The sequence below is a fragment of the Salvelinus namaycush genome, chromosome 34 (genome assembly GCF_016432855.1).
Source record: "Salvelinus namaycush isolate Seneca chromosome 34, SaNama_1.0, whole genome shotgun sequence".
Classification (NCBI taxonomy): domain Eukaryota; kingdom Metazoa; phylum Chordata; class Actinopteri; order Salmoniformes; family Salmonidae; genus Salvelinus; species Salvelinus namaycush.
In genome coordinates, this window is record NC_052340.1 from 23,667,864 (window position 1) to 23,684,448 (window position 16,585).

Genomic DNA, 16,585 nt, shown 5'->3' on the forward strand with positions numbered 1-16,585 from the left:
CAACCACAACCCTAACCTCTTAGCTTCAACCACAACCCTAACCCTAACCCTAGCTTCATGTCCACATCCTGGTTCAACCATAACCCTAGCATCAACCACAACCCTAATCCTAACCATAACCTTAGCCCAAACCTAACCCTAAATACAATGTAAGTACGGCGCAACAATGGGTAATTACAAAACTTGTTAATGTAATTATAATTACACAGTAATAAGGGAACTGTAATATAAAGTACATTTATTAAGCTACCATATACACTGTTTTAGGACCGTTCCATATAATATGGAACTTATTCACATTTCATGACAAGGCAATGTGTTGAATTTACCATGAGAGGACTGCATGTGGGCAGAATGGCCAGTAGATGGCACTATGAGCCATATATACTTCGTAAGAGAAATCCTTTGAGAGTGATCCTAGTGATTTATTCCCCCTCCACTACTATCTGTGCCCTGCCTCCTTCTCCCTCCCTCCTTCTCCCTCCCTCCTGCTCCCTATCACGTTCTACATCTTTCTCAACTGTTGTAATATGTTTGGGCCTGACTAGCCCCATATGGCATTGTATGGTATGACGTGCTGCACATATGTCTATCTATCTGAGCAGTGTGAAAGGACATGGTGACAATGACTATAACCGACTATAACCCCATGTATCCAATCTCTCTCTCTAGGGACAGCCGGCAGCCTAGCGGTTAGAGCATTGGGCCAGTAACCGAAAGGTCACTGGTTTGAACACCCGAGTCGACAAGGTGAAAAATCTGTCGATGTGCCTTGAGCAAGGCACTTAATCATAATTAGCTCCAGAGGCACTGTACTACACATTTCACTGCACCTAACTGGTGTATGTGACAAAAACATAATTGTTTTCTTATACAGCCTCAGCTGCCTTGCTTCCAGCACTGTGGCTGCAAAATCAAGTACAGCCCTTTAACCATTACATGTTTGAGGCTGCAATTCAATCACACCTGGGTGTATGCTGCACTTGCTTAAAAATACACTCCGGGATCTTAAGCACAACAAATTCGTATCATATTGCACACATTGGATTCGTAACATATCACACTAATTGCAAAAAATCACACATCATACATATTGTAAAATTTGTGACATATCACACAAAATGGATGATGTAGTACACAATTAGATGATGTAGTACACAATTTGATGACGTAGTACACAAATATTGGGACCCGTTTTGGCTCCTGAACACCACTTTCAAAACTAGTGGCTGAAATTATACAAAAGTTTGAGAGTGCATCTTTAATACAAGCAAGACTTAGACTTAGACTCCCAAAGCTGGAACAACTACAGCGCCTTCAGAAAATATTCACACCCCTTGACTTTTTCCACATTTTGTTGTTACAGCCTAAATTTAAAATTGATTAAATTTAGATTGTGTCACTGATCTACAAACAAGACCCCATAATGTCAAAGAGGATTTATGTTTCTAGAAATGTTTACAAATTAATAAAAAATAAAAAGCTGAAATGTCTTGAGTCACTAAGTATTCAACCCCTTAGTAATAGCAAACATAAATAAGTTCAGGAGTAAAAATGTACTTAAGTCACATAATAAGTTGCATGGACTCACTCTGTGTGCAATATGTGTTTAACATGCTTTTTAAATGACTATCCAATCTCTGTACCCCACACATACAATTATCTGTAAGGTCCCTCAGTCAAGCAGTGAATTTCAAGCACAGATTTAACCACAAAGACCAGAGGGTTTTCCAATGGTTTCGCGAAGGGCACAAATTGGTAGACGTGTAAAAAAACAAAAACAGATATGGAATATCCCTTTGAGTATGGTGGTGTTAATAATTACACTTGTATCAATACACTCAATCACTACAAAGATACAGACGCCCTTCCTAACTCATTTGCCGGAGAGGAAGGAAACCGCTCAGGGATTTCACCATGAGCAGTGGTGTAAAGTACTTAAGTAAAAATACTTGAAAGTACTACTTAAGTAGTTTTTTGGGGGCATCTGTACTTTACTTTACGATTTATATTTTTGACAACTTTTCCTTTTACTTCACTACATTCCTAAAGAAAATAGTGTACTTTTTACTCCATACATTTTCCCTGACACCCAAAAGTACTCGTTGCATTTTCAACGCTTATCAAGAGATCATCCCTACTGCCTCTGATCTGGTGGACTCACTAAACAGTGTGAGTGTTGGAGCATGCCCCTGGCTGTCCATAAATAAATAAAAAAACAAGAAAATGGTACCATCTGGTTTGCTTCATAGAAGAAATTAGAAAGTGTTTATACATTTACTTTTGATAGTTAACTATATTTTAGTAATTACATTTATTTTACTTTTTAGACTTTAACTCAAGTAGTATTTTACTTGAGTCATTTTCCATTAAAGTATCTTTACTTTTACTCAAGTATGGCAATTGGGTACTTTTCCCACGACTGACCATGAGGCCAATTGTGATATTAAAACAGTTACAGAGTTTAATGGCTTCGACAGGAGATAACTGAGGATGGATCAACAACATTGTATTTACTCCACAATGCTAACATAAATGACAGACTTAAAATAAGAAAGCCTGTATAGAATAAACATATTCCAAACATGCATGCTCTTTGCAATAAGGCAAAGTAATACTGCAAAAAATGTGGGAAAAAAATAAACTTTTTGTCCTGAATACACATTTGTATGGGGAAAATCTAACACAACACATGACTGAGTACCACTCTTCATATTTTCAAGCATGGTGGTGGCTGCATCATGTTATGGGTATGCTTGTCATAAGCAGGAACTATGGAGTTTTTAGGATAAAAAGAAATGGAATAGAGTTAAGCACAGGAAAAAATCCTAGAGTAAAACTTTTCACCTTTCAGCAGGACAATTACCGAAAACACAAGGCCAAATATACACTGGAGTTGCTTACCAAGACGACATTGAATGTTCCTGAGTGGCATAGTTACAGTTTTGATTTAAATCGGCTTGAAAATCTATGGCAAGACTTGAAAATGGCTGTCTAGCAATGATCAACAACCAACTTGACAGCTTGAATAATTTTTTAAAGAATAATGGGTAAATATTGTACAATCTAGGTGTGCAAAGACTCACAGCTGTAATCGCTGCCAAAAGTGATTATAACATGTATTGATTCAGGGGGTTGAATACTTATCTAATAAAGATAGTGTTTTATTTTCCAATTATATATTAAAAAAATTGACATTATGGTATTTTGTGTAGTTCATTGACAGAAAACATAAATTAAATCAATTTTAATCCCACTTGTGGAGAAAGTCAAGGGTTGTGAATACTTTCTTAAGGCACTCTATATAGCAGAGAAAGACTTGTGCCAGTCAGTTGTGCCAGAGAAAGAGCAAGTAAGTGTTTTCCTTGGCTCATGAACACTTAGTGGAGGAGATCCAATAGCAGTCAGCACTCCTGGTCAGGTAGACTGATGAGAAAGAATAATTAGTAATACAAACCACCTCATTCCCTCCGGGGTGGCTCAATACAAGTACAACTCTCCTACAATTTGCCACTGATGTTTGAGGGCATGATAAGAGGGTGTACTTTCACGTTGTCTATATTGAAAGGCCTGAAATGAGAAAAGATGGGCTGGCCGCCAAATGCAGCTGTATAATTAGTTGCTTACCTTAGCACTGTACTGTATTGGATGTAAATGGCCTGCCGTAGGGCCCTGCATGGCAGTGACACCAGGTCTATAAATAAACCCCAGGCTGAGGTTGTGTCCCAAATGTCACCCTGTTACCTATATACAGTAGCGCACTACTTTTGACCAGTGACCTATGGGTCCTGGTCAAAAGTAGGACACTACAAAGGGCATAGGGTGCCATTTGGGATGTAGCCTGAGTCCTCCAGGCTGACTGAAGGTCCCTCACACAGCCAGGCAGGCAGGCAGGGGAAGACAAAGGGTCTACACCAGTGACTAATGAGTCTGGCTGATCAGTTACCACAGAGGTTGACAGCTAAGGACCCTCTCTGTGGGAGAGGAGAAAAACAGGGAGGTACTGTATGTGACGAGGTGAGCCCAGGAGAGGCAGGTAGAGAGAAACTAGGATCCCTAAAGGAGCTTTCTACACTGTACAGGGAACAACCAACCATGATCAGAGGCTCACATTTAGAGTTGTAGTGCGGTTGAGAGTTGTGTTTAATTTGTCATTAGAGTTGTACATTTCTGGTTCAAATCAAATAAATTTTTATTGGTCACATACACATGGTTAACAGATGTTAATGCGAGTGTAGCGAAATGCTTTAGCTTCTAGTTCCGACAGTGCAGTAATATCTAACAAGTAATCGAACAAATTCACAACGACTAGTTACACTACATTACACACAATGTAAGGGGATGGAATAAGAATATAAATATATGGATGTGCGATGGCCATGAAGCATAGGCAAGATGCAATAGATGGTATAAAATACAGTATATACATATTTTTTTTAATGTAACTAGGCAAGTCAGTTAAGAACAAATTCTTAATTACATTGACGCCCTAGGAACAGTGGGTTAACTGACTTGTTCAGGGGCAGAGCGACAGATTTTTACCTTGTCAGCTCAGGGATTTGATCTAGCCACCTTTCGGTTACTGGCTCAACACTCTAACCACTAGGCTACCTGCCACCCCTGAACAACAAGTTGAGTTATATGAGTTGAGTAATGTAGGATATGTAAACATTATTCAAGTGGCATTATTTAAAGTGACTAGTGATACCTTTATTAAATCCATTTATTAAAGTGGCCAGTGATTTGAGTCTGTATGTTGGCAGCAGCCTCTCTGAGTTAGTGACGGCTGTTTAACAGCCTGATGGTCTTGAGATAGAAGCTGTTTTTCAGTCTCTCGGTCCCAGCTTTGATGCACCTGTACTGGCCTCGCCTCCTGGATGATAGCGGGGTGAACAGGCAGTGGCTAGGGTGGTTGTTGTCCTTGATGATCTTTTTGGCCTTCCCGTGACATCTGGTGCTGTAGGTGTCCTGGAGGGCAGATAGTTTGCCCCCGGTGATGCGTTGTGCAGACCACACTACCGTCTGGAGAACCTTGCGGTTGAGGGCGGCGCAGTTGCCATACCAGGCAGTGATACAGCCCGACAGGATGCTCTCAATTGTGCATCTGTAAAAGTTTGTGTGTTTTAGATGACAAGTGTTTAAGTGTTGAGTGTTTTTGATGACAAGCCAAATTTCTTCAGCCTCCTGAGGTTGAAGAGGCGCTGTTATACCTTCTTCACCACGCTGTCTGTGTGGGTGGACCATTTCAGTTTGTCCGTGATGTGTACGCCGAGGAGCATAAAACTTTCCACCTTCTCCACTACTGTTCTGTCGATGTGGATAGGGGGGTGCTCCCTCTGCTGTTTCCTGAAGTCCACAATCATCTCCCTTGTTTTGTTGACATTGAGTGAGAGGATATTTTTCTTGCACCACACTCCGAGGGCCCTCACCTCCTCCCTGTAGGGTGTCTCGTTGTTGTTGGTAATAAAGCCTACCACTGTAGTGTCATCTGCAAGCTTGATGATTGAGTTGGAGGCGTGCATGGCCACGCAGTCATGGGTGGACAGGGAGTACAGGAGACGGCTGAGAACGCACCCTTGTGGTGCCCCAGTGTTGAGGATCAGCGGGGTGGAGATGTTGTTTCCTACCTTCACCTCCTGGGGGCGGCCCGTCAGAAAGTCCAGGTCCCAGTTGCACAGGGCGGGGTCAAGACCCAGGGTCGCAAGCTTAATGATGAGTGGGAGGGTACTATGGAGGGTACTATGGTGTTCAATGCTGAGCTGTAGTCAATGAACAGCATTCTTACATAGGTATTCCTCTTGTCCAGATGGGATAGGGCAGTGTGCAGTGGGATGGCGATTGCATCATCTGTGGACCTATTGGGGCATTAAGCAAATTGGAGTGGGTCTAGGGTATCAGGTAGGGTGGAGGTGATATGATCTTTGACTAGTCTCTCAAAGTTCTTCATGATGACAGAAGTGAGTGCTGCGGGGCGATAGTCATTTAGTTCAGTTACCTTAGCTTTCTTGAGAACAGGAACAATGGTGGCCATCTTGAAGCATGTGGGGACAGCAGACTGGGATAGGGATTGATTGAATATGTCCGTAAACACACCAGCCAGCTGGTCTGCGCATGCTCTGAGGACGCGGCTAGGGATGCCGTCTGGGCCGGCAGCTTTGCGAGGGTTAACACGTCTAAACGTTTTACTCATGTCGGCCACAGAGAAGGAGAGCCTACAGTCTTTGGTAGCGGCCCGTGTCGGTGGCACTGTATTGTCCTCAAAGCGCGCAAAGAAGTTGTTTAATTTGTCTGGGAGCAAGACGTCGATGTCCGCAACAGGGCTGGTTTTCTTTTCGTAATCTGTGATTGTCTGAAGACCCTGCCACATTCGTCTCGTGTTTGAGTCGTTCAATTGCGACTCTACTTTGTCTCTATACTGACGCCTGCTTGTTTGATTGCCTTGTGGAGGGAATAACTACACTTTTTGGATTCGGTCATGTTTCCAGTCGCCTTGCCATGATTAAATGCGGTGGTTCGCCCTTTCAGTTTCAGTTTTGCTAAACCATCAATCTACGGTTTCTGGTTAGGGAAGGTTTTAATGGTCACAGTGAGTACAACATCTCCAATGCACTTCCTAATAAACTCACTCACCGAGTCAGCGCATACGTCAATGTTATTGTCTGAGGCTACCCGGAACATATGCCAGTCCACGTGATCGAAGCAATCTTGAAGCGTTGGATCCGATTGGTCAGACCAGCATTGGATAGACCTAAGCACGGGCGCTTCCTGGTTTAATTTCTGCCTATAGGAGAGGAGCAACAAGATAGAGTCATGGTCAGATTTGCCGAAGGGAGGGCGGGGGAGGGCCTTGTATGCATCGCGGAAGTTAGAGTAGCAGTGGTCCAGTTATTTGCTCGAGCGGGTACTACAATCAATGTGCTTGTAGAATTTAGGTAGCCTTGTTCTCAAATTAGCTGTGTTAAAATCTCCAGCTACAGTAAATGCAGCCTCAGGATACTGTATATGGTTTCCAGTTTACATAGAGTCCGGTGAAGTTCTTTCAGGGCCGTCGAGGGATCTGCTTGGGGGGGATAAACACGGCTGTGACTATAATCAACGAGAATTCTCTTGGGAGATAATGAGGTCGGCATTTGATTGTAAGGAATTCTGAGTCAGGTGAACAAAAGGACTTGAGTTCCTGTATGCTGTTATGATTACACCATGAGTCGTTAATCATGAGGCATACACCCCTGCCTTTCTTCTTACCAGAGAGATGTTCGTTTCTGTTGGTGCGACGCATGAAGAAACCCGGTGGATGTACCGACTCTGACAACATATCCCGAGTGAGCCATGTTTCCGTGAAACAGAGAATGTTACAATCTCTGATGTTTCTCTGGAAGGCAACTTGTGCCCTAATTTCGTCCACCTTGTTGTCTAAAGACTGGATATTCTACTAATATGCTAAGAAGCGGTGGATGGTGTGCTCGCCTTCTAAGTCGGACCAGGAGGCCGCTCCGTCTGCCTCTCCTGCGGCAACAACGTTGTTTTGGGTCGGCTTCTAGGATAAGATCCCACGTCCAGGGGGGAGGTCCGAACAAAGGATCCGCTTCGGGAAAGTCGTATTTCTGGTCGTAATGTTCTTAAGTTGACGTCGCTCTTATATTCAATAGTTCTTCCTGGCTGTATGTAATAACACTTAAGATTTTCTGGGCTTACAATGTAAGAAATAATACATAAAAAAGCGAATTACTGCATAGTTCCGTAAGGACGTGAAGCGAGGCGACCATCTCTGTCGGCGCCATCTTTTTGGGGGGATATACTGAAGAGTTTGTGTAAAAGGGAAAATGTAGTTGTCTGTAGAGTCTTATCTCTGGATTGGGTTTCCAGGTTATGGTATGGAGCCAGACGATGATCTGAGAGACATGAGATCAGGGCTCAGGGTGGACAGCTGAACCTCACATTCTTTACCGGAGTCAAACTCACTAGCCTGTCCCACCACCATCTGTACCCCGCCACACTTTCCCCACCATCCACATACTCTACCTCATGCAGAGGGATCAATTGACTTTAAACATAGCTTGTTGGTTATTACAATGAACAACATTATTTTATCATAAATCGAAAATACATCAATGGCCTCTACCTAAATGCACATTGCTGAATTCCAAGTAAACAACACAACTGCTCTCAGGTAAAAATACATATATATATAAACATTTATATACATGATATACATTATATACAAAGGCACAAAAAGTAATGCATTTATTTTGACTGCATCATGAGTGAAATCCCTAAGAATTGGGCATGAGTGCATGGATAACCTCCAACACCTGAAGAGACAGTGTCCACTGGTGCCATTTGTTGTTGTTTAAATATTGACTGACACCCAATTATGCCACTAAGACTCCTGATGAGATGTTTCCATTTGCTCTATTTAGCTTTGTAGACTTTGATAGGGTCCACGCTTCCATTGGAGCTGGGGGTTAATGCTGCTGTTGCCGGGACAGGCGTCTGGACCACTTCTGTTGCCCAATTTCCAGCCCAATTCAGGGGGACAAAGGGAGAGTAGGCGCCTGGTTGTCCATGAGCACTCTCCATCATGTTGGGCTCTCAGTAAGAGACACGGAGACAATGCATTGAGAGGGCAGGGGGCAGGGGCACACAGAAGCTGGGGTGGAGGCAGAGAAATGGAGCCTGCCCTGGGGAGCAGGGTGTCCTTCTCCCCAGAGAGTACAGGCACCAGAGGCTGTGCGAGAGGCAGATTGCAGATCAATGAGAGAGAGGAGGAGTGGGTGTGAACCCGCACCTGTTTAATAAATCACTATGGAATCTGGGGTCTGTGGAGGCTCGGTGGCAGACAGTGTTAAAGGGCTGAGCTGCTCTGGACTGTGGATCACAGTGGAAGGCTATCTTCATCATCATCAGCAGTACATGTACTGTAGCAGCAGCAGAATATCATTATCCTTTATCATCATCATTATGATTATAATTCTCTTCAACAGGAGGAGAAGCAGAGATAACAGTAAAAGATTAAAGTCACAACCATAATAATCCTCATCATTATCCCCTTGATTACAGTTCTGTTGGTCAATAACAACATATGCCCTCTGTGATGTAGTTTTCATCAATTTGTGTTAGCCTACTTAAAGGCAACACATGACATTAATCATTTCAGCCAATTGACAGGCTAGGATTATGTTTATTGAATGACCTATAATTGCTTTGCCATACGATGTTAGACCCATATGAGTTGGGGAAACTGACACCTGCAATTACTGTAAAGATTGACATGGCTGAAACACAGACCTTTAGGTTGTGAATCATCTCACGGTCATCTAGCCATGCGTAGCGCAGCAGAGGGATATGAAGTGGCAAGGTCAGAGCCTGCACAGATGTCGCTCCTGTCTCTTTAAGAATACATCCTTGTATTTGTGGTTTTGTAGCTGAGAGCTGTGTACGCAGTTGATTCAGCATGTGCTTCGGGTGCCATTCGTAAAGTGGTGGTCTCTTATTCCAGGCACACATACAGAGATGCGAGCGGGAGCGCAACTTCTCTGACGAAGCTGTCTTCTTTATATTTTATAGATTAATATATTTACGTATCGATTTCTTGTTTTGCTGAGGACGTTTCGCTACAATATGATTTCATTGTGATTTTGCGTGCATAATGTACGGGGCGAAGTGATGCGGCGATGTATTTCTTCGGGCAAAATTGTCACGGGTCCGGAGAGCTGTTGTCAAAGAAGTTCTGTGGGGTAATTTTAACCGTTAGAATAAAATTCAGCTGAGCTCGTAGTAAGCACTGTAATTGTTTACCTTTGATAAATGTGGATACTGAATGTGACTGAGGGTTGAAAACCAGTTTGGACATAGACAGACCTGTCACTACGCAAAAATGACCAACTACAAGAATTTGGAGACACATACCACGCATATCTTGCTATTGGCGGTATCAATCATCTGTACCGCCTTGGGTAAGAGAGAAACTACAATATGAACTCTTCCATCTTTTCAACTTTTACGTGTAGCCGATGCATCAAGTACAGGTAACCTTATTTTGGCAGTTACCTGTAGGCTAGGCTAAGGAACAATGTTTTGATTGGTATTAATATTCAGTAATGCAAGCTGTTGATTTCTCTTCATTTTTGTTTTACATTATATTTATTATTTTAAAAGGCTATATATCACAAGGGTATGCATCACAAGGTTATGCAAATCACTGTATTATACTGTAAAACACTGCTTTTATCCAAAACATAGCTCTACAGTGTGAAGTGTATGGAATCACATTTGATTTTAAAACATTATTGTGAGTTATTTTTCATGAGTCAAAATACTTTTTCATTTTTAAATGGAACATTCAATATATTGTAAAGTCCTAAACATATTGAGAGGAAAACAGTAATTATAGACAAAATGTTATATTTGTAAACAAAAACTAATATAAAGTTATTGCAAGCCAAAAATAAATTATATCACTGATAAAAAAGGAAATGAATATGTTCATGTCACTAGCTAGGTTTCCATTCAATTGGAGACAGATGTTCATGTGAATATTTTAAAATCTGCATAAAAACAATGGCACATTTTCCCAGCAGAGATGTTACCATCAAATTCACTTGTTGCAGATAAAAGGCTGTGTGTGATGACGTAGTGCACATAAAAATACATTTTTCCTTTAAATTCCCATGTACAGAATAAAAAATAAGTTAAATGGGTTTCCATCGCATTTTCAGCTCTGCTGATGCATTTCTCACACAAAAAAATGTTGCGTTTATTTAGTGAGGTATTGGCACATGCGCTTTAAAGCTAATTTATCCTTGCTCTTGTAATATAGTACGGAGGGTGTGATGCAATTGTGGATCCTCCGAATGCTTGCGGTGGCCTAATTGAGCTCCGTTCCGCATCGCCATGTGCCTCCAAATTTTGTAACAACGTGGAGGGCTCCATATAGCTACACATTGACATGATTGGGTGACGGTAGGTGGGGGTGGGAGGTCCTGTATAAACACAAACTCACTTCCTTGACAACAGATCAGCTCCGCAAAGTACAAGAAGTATGAATGCTCTGACTTCTGCGGAGGCTGCATCAAAGTAAATGCGGTATTTACATTTTTTTAACTAGGCAAGTCAGTTAAGAACAAATTATTATTTACAATGACGTCCTACCCCGGCCAAACCCTAACGACACTGGGCCAATTTTGCGCCGCCCTATGGGTCTCTCAATCACAGCCGGTTGTGATACCGTCTGGAATCGAACCAGGGTCTGTAGTGACACCTCCAGCACTGAGATGCAGTGCCTTAGACCACTGTGCCACCCGGGAGCACACTCAGGCTTGTAGTAATTATTTTGGTCCGACATGTACTTTACTCGCATAAAAAGATTGGATGGAAACCTGGTTACTTACAAGCAATCTTCTCTGCTTGGTTCGCAACTTTTCCTCACCTATGCTTGCATTTCTCAAGTCTCTTCAAATCACATTTCTAAGGTTACAATATTTCTTTCCCCAGCACTTACATTTTTTAATTTCTCTGTTGGGTTTAGAAGGGAGCGAACTAAATTGGTTACTGTTGGTCAATACATTTTGGAGTGAGAGCTCAGCAACCACTCCCACAGAACGCATCATCAACGCTGTCATCCTCTACCAAGCTACATCACTCGCTGTACTGCGGAACAGTAGTGCTCCGCAAGCGGGAGTGAAAGACACTGCCCAGGTGTCGTACTGTCGGCTTGCAGAGCATATGCCGTGTTCAAGACAACTGGGAATAAAAATAAATAAAATGTTTTCAACTCGGAATTCGAGGTCGGAAACTCTGACTTTTTCACAGATGTCATGATTTTACCTCGTTTTTTTTGTGTTCCCAGTTGCTCCAATACTCCCCCCATTGAACAGTAGACTCTATGTATAACTGTAGCATCCAGATGGTCACTACTAATATTACAAGTTATTTCTCATGTAGGCTGCCTTCCTACTCAAAATAAAATCAAGTGGGATGGAACAAATTGGCCATAGCTACTGCAGGTGACATGTGACCATACAGCTGAGCAGCGTGTAGGAGGGAGGGTCCAAGGTGTGAGAAGTGTGCAGAAGGGCATGAGACAAAGGAATGTGTAATATTGGGGAAAGTAATGGAATGTGTTAATTGTAGGGGTGCGCATGGAGCTGGGGATCAGAAATGTCCCGTGCGATAGAGGCAGGTTTAGGTTAGGTTTAGGTTTCCAGTGTTTGAGTAGTGCATAAGTTGTCATATACAGAGGCAGTGAAGATGGGTTAAGGGGGAGTAGTGGTGAGAGTAGTAGAGATATACCAGTACAGGGGAATAGGCCAAAAAGTGATATATGTTTCAGTAAGATTGGATTTTTAGCATTTATAGCAATGGTTATCAACTGTACTGCAGGGATGGAACGGAAGTTCCAGAAAATTGAGGTTGAGATGGCAGCTGCAGAGAGGTATTTGGGTGTGCGAGACTTGACATCAGAAGAGTTACAGGGTGTGTTAAGTGGTGATGGCATGAGGTAGGAATAACTACATTTAATTAGTGGAGTAGGGTGGTGTTCATTTTATTTTATATAATTTTGAAATTAGTGAGTGTAGTGTTAAATGGTAAGGTATTTATTTAGTACATTTTTATTTTTCAAGCAAAGTATAAGGGAGTTGTACTCCAGTCTAGTAGGTGGCGGTAATGTAACAAATTGGATGCCAACTGCCGTTAAACCTCATAGAAGAAGACCATACAGCTGCCCAGTGGGAAGCAACTCACGTCGGGAAGCACCTCGATGCAACACCGGTGCACTGGTCATTCACACCGTCTTGACTTGCTTCCCGTGAGCAGAAACGTTAGCTAAATAATTGGCATGTTACGGTGAAATACATGGTGATCAATATTACAAGTTAATTATCCCTTTGCCTTGATGACAGCTTTGCACACTCTTGGCATTCTCTCAACCAGCTTCATGAGGTAGTCACCTGGAATGCATTTCAATTAGCAGGTGTGCCTTCTTAAAAGTTAATTTGTGGAATTTCTTTCCTCCTTAATGCGTTTGAGCCAATTAGTTGTGTTGTTACAAGGTAGGGGGGGTATACAGAAGATAGCCCTATTTGGTAAAAGACCAAGTCCATATTATGGCAAGAACAGCTCAAATAAGCAAAGAGAAATGACAGTCCATTACTTGAAGACATGAAGGTCAGTCAATACGGAACATTTCAAGAACTTTGAAAGTTTCTTCAAGTGCAGTCGCAAAAACCATCAAGTGCAATGATGAAACTAGCTCTCATGAGGACCGCCACAGGAAAGGAAGACCCAGAGTTACCTCTGCTGCAGAGGATAAGTTCTTTAGAGTTAGCAGCCTCAGAAATTGCAGCCCAAATAAATGCTTCACAGAGTTCAAGTAACAGACACACCTCAACATCAACTGTTCAGAGGAGACTGTGTGAATCAGGCCTTCATGGTCGAATTGCTGCAAGGAAACCACCAATAAGGGGCCAAACACCAGTGGAAATTTGACCTTTGTTCTAGAGTCCAAATTGGAGATTTTTGGTTCCAATCGCCTTGTCTTTGAGAGACATGGTGTGGGTGAACGGATGATCTCCATGTGTATTTCACACTGTAAAGCATGGAGGAGGAGGTGTTATGGTGTGGGGGTGCTTTGCTGGTGACATTGTCTGATTTATTTAGAATTCAAGGCACACTTAACTAGCATGGCTACCACAGCGTTCTGCAGCGATACGCCATCCCATCTGGTTTGGGCTTAGTGGGACTATCATTTGTTTTTCAACATGGCAATGACTCAACACACCTCCAGGCTGTGTAAGGGCTATTTGACCAAGAAGGAGAGTGATAGAGTGCTGCATCAGATGACCTGGCATCCATAATCCCCCGACCTCAACCAAATCAAGATGGTTTGGGATGAGTCGGACCACAGACTGAAGGAAAAGCATCCAACAAGTGCTCAGCATATGTGGGAACTCCTTCAAGACTGTTGGAAAAGCATTCCAGGTGAAGCTGGTTGATAGAATGCCAAGAGTGTGCAAAGCTGTCATCAAGGTAAAGGGTAGCTATTTGAAGAATCTCAAATCTCAAATATATTTTGATTTGTTTAACACTTTTTTGGTTACTACATGATTCCATATGTGTTATTTCATCGTTTTGATGTCTTCACTATTATTCTACAATGTACAAAATATTACAATTTAAGAAAAATCCTTAAATGAGTAGGTGTTCTAAAACTTTTGACCGGTACTGTAGTTTGTTTTAGGCTTGCAATACTTTTGATTCGTTTTTGTTTACAATATTTATTTGTTTCCTCAATGTCACGTTCCTGACCTGTTTTCTCTTGTTTTGTATTTATTTAGTATGGTCAGGGCGTGAGTTTGGTGGGTTGTCTATGTGTTGTTTTCTATGTTGGGGTTTTGGGCGTTCGGCCTGGTATGATTCTCAATCAGAGGCAGCTGTCAATCGTTGTCCCTGATTGAGAATCATACTTAGGCAGCCGGGGTTCACGTGTGTGTTTGTGGGTGTTTGTATTTCGTGTCAGTGTTCGTGCCACACGGGACTGTTTTCGGTTTGGTCACGTTTTTTGTATCTTGAAGTGTTCAGTTTACTTTCATTAAAATATGAACACTTTCCACTCGGCGTCTTGGTCCGATCCCTACACCTCCTCTTCAGACGAAGAGGAGGAAATCAGCCGTTACACTCAATACTTTTTGAACATTGCACTATATTTCTTTTTTTTCATTTAAAAATCCCAAAGTTTTACGACTCATGAAAAATGACTTACAATTCTTTCTTTAATCAAATGTGATGCCATAGGCGTGCGTGTGTGTGCATGCTTTCATGCGTTTGTGCGTGCCTGTGTGTAATTGGCATTATATCCCCCAGACACCCCTCCCATCAAACTCTTTTTAAGTCGCTGTCAGATCACACTGGTGCCGTATGGTATGAAGTGTATTGAGTGATATGCTTCACACATCTTGAGTTTTGTTATGCATGTTTCCACCAGAAGTATTGTGTTGACTCTGACAGGGACTCACAACAGACTCATATGACTTCAATGCAGCTGCCTCAGTCACTGTGAGCATCTATGTCATAGGCTACTGTAGGACCTCAAGAATTCCTATGATCCTTTGATAGACTGGCAATCCTATGATGAAAGGATAAGTACTACAATATTTGGAAATAATGACCCTGAGACAGGATGATTGATGTCAAAAACATGAACTACTCGGGTACAATTGAAACCACGGTCATGTTTTTAAAAAAAAACAAGCTTTTACTTTAAAGACACAATTGATAGACACTTGTGTACTACAGGGGTGCATGTAAGACAATTCTGCATCATCATGTTAGCAGCAGTGGTCTTGGTTGACTTTGGCCTCCACTTTTAGAGTCAGTCTCTGAAAATAGCACTACCTTACTTTATTGTGAGAACAGGGCTGTTAATGCATGGTCTCCATCCTCTCTCTGGAGTCCATCAATATGCCAATACTTTCCTAAGTTGTTTTTGAACTTGTGTGTTGCATGTGTCCTCCTAAGCCTCTGTTTGATTGCATGAAAAAGAGGGACCCTCCACAAATTGCATTCGATTGAAGGCAGAAAGGGGGAGAATTGTGTGCCTCGGGTTGAGCAAGACAGAGTTGCCAGAGCTAACGGTCTCTGCTTAACATATTGATTGCAGCCTCAGCACTTAACTTGCCTCACCAGAGTGTTTCACACACACAGACTGATCAATCTGATTCAGGTCGGAATTAAATTGTTTTACTCTATGTAACGACAAATCACTGCTATTTCACTGAAGTTAAGTTGAATAAATTCAGAGCACTTGTTGTGCTTGGCGTTATACTAATCCAATGCTAAACACCCTTCTAAAGGCGACAGTTAATGAAATAGCCAACAGAGATATCTGTCCAATTCCTCCTCCCCATGGTTACTTAGCTAGTGAAACATCATGGCTGCAGGTTCACCCAAAGCCTCTCAGAGCTGCACTTAATGAAAATGGTCTCTGGTCTGGATGATGAAACCACAAGAACAGTGTCTGCTCACAGCCTACTACTGTAGTACACAGCCTGGCTTGAGTCATATCACTGAATAATGTCCTGCTTCTGGGACATGCTGATGACATCACTGAGATGAGTCATGGGCAGTAAGGGCAACTGCCAGGCAAAGGCCCTATCTCAGATGGGAACTATATGAGACTAGCACATACACAGACCACTTGACTTTTTCCACATTTTGTTACGTTACAACCTTTTTCTAAAATTGATTAAATACACACAATCCCCCCTAATGACAAAGCAAAAATAGGTTTATAGATTTTTTTGCAAATTTATAAAAAATTTAAAACAGAAATCCCTTATTTACATAAGTAATCAGACCCTTTTCTATTAGACTCGAAATTGAGCTCAGGTGCATCCTGGCACCATCCCTACGGTGAAGCATGGTGGTGGCAGCATCATGCTGTGGGGATGTTTTTCAGCGGCAGGGACTGGGACACTAGTCAGGATCGAGCGAAGAGTGAAGGGAGCAAAGTACAGAGAGATCCTTAATGAAAACTTGCTCCAGAGCGCTCAGGAACTCAGACTGGGGCGAAGCACACAGCCAAGAC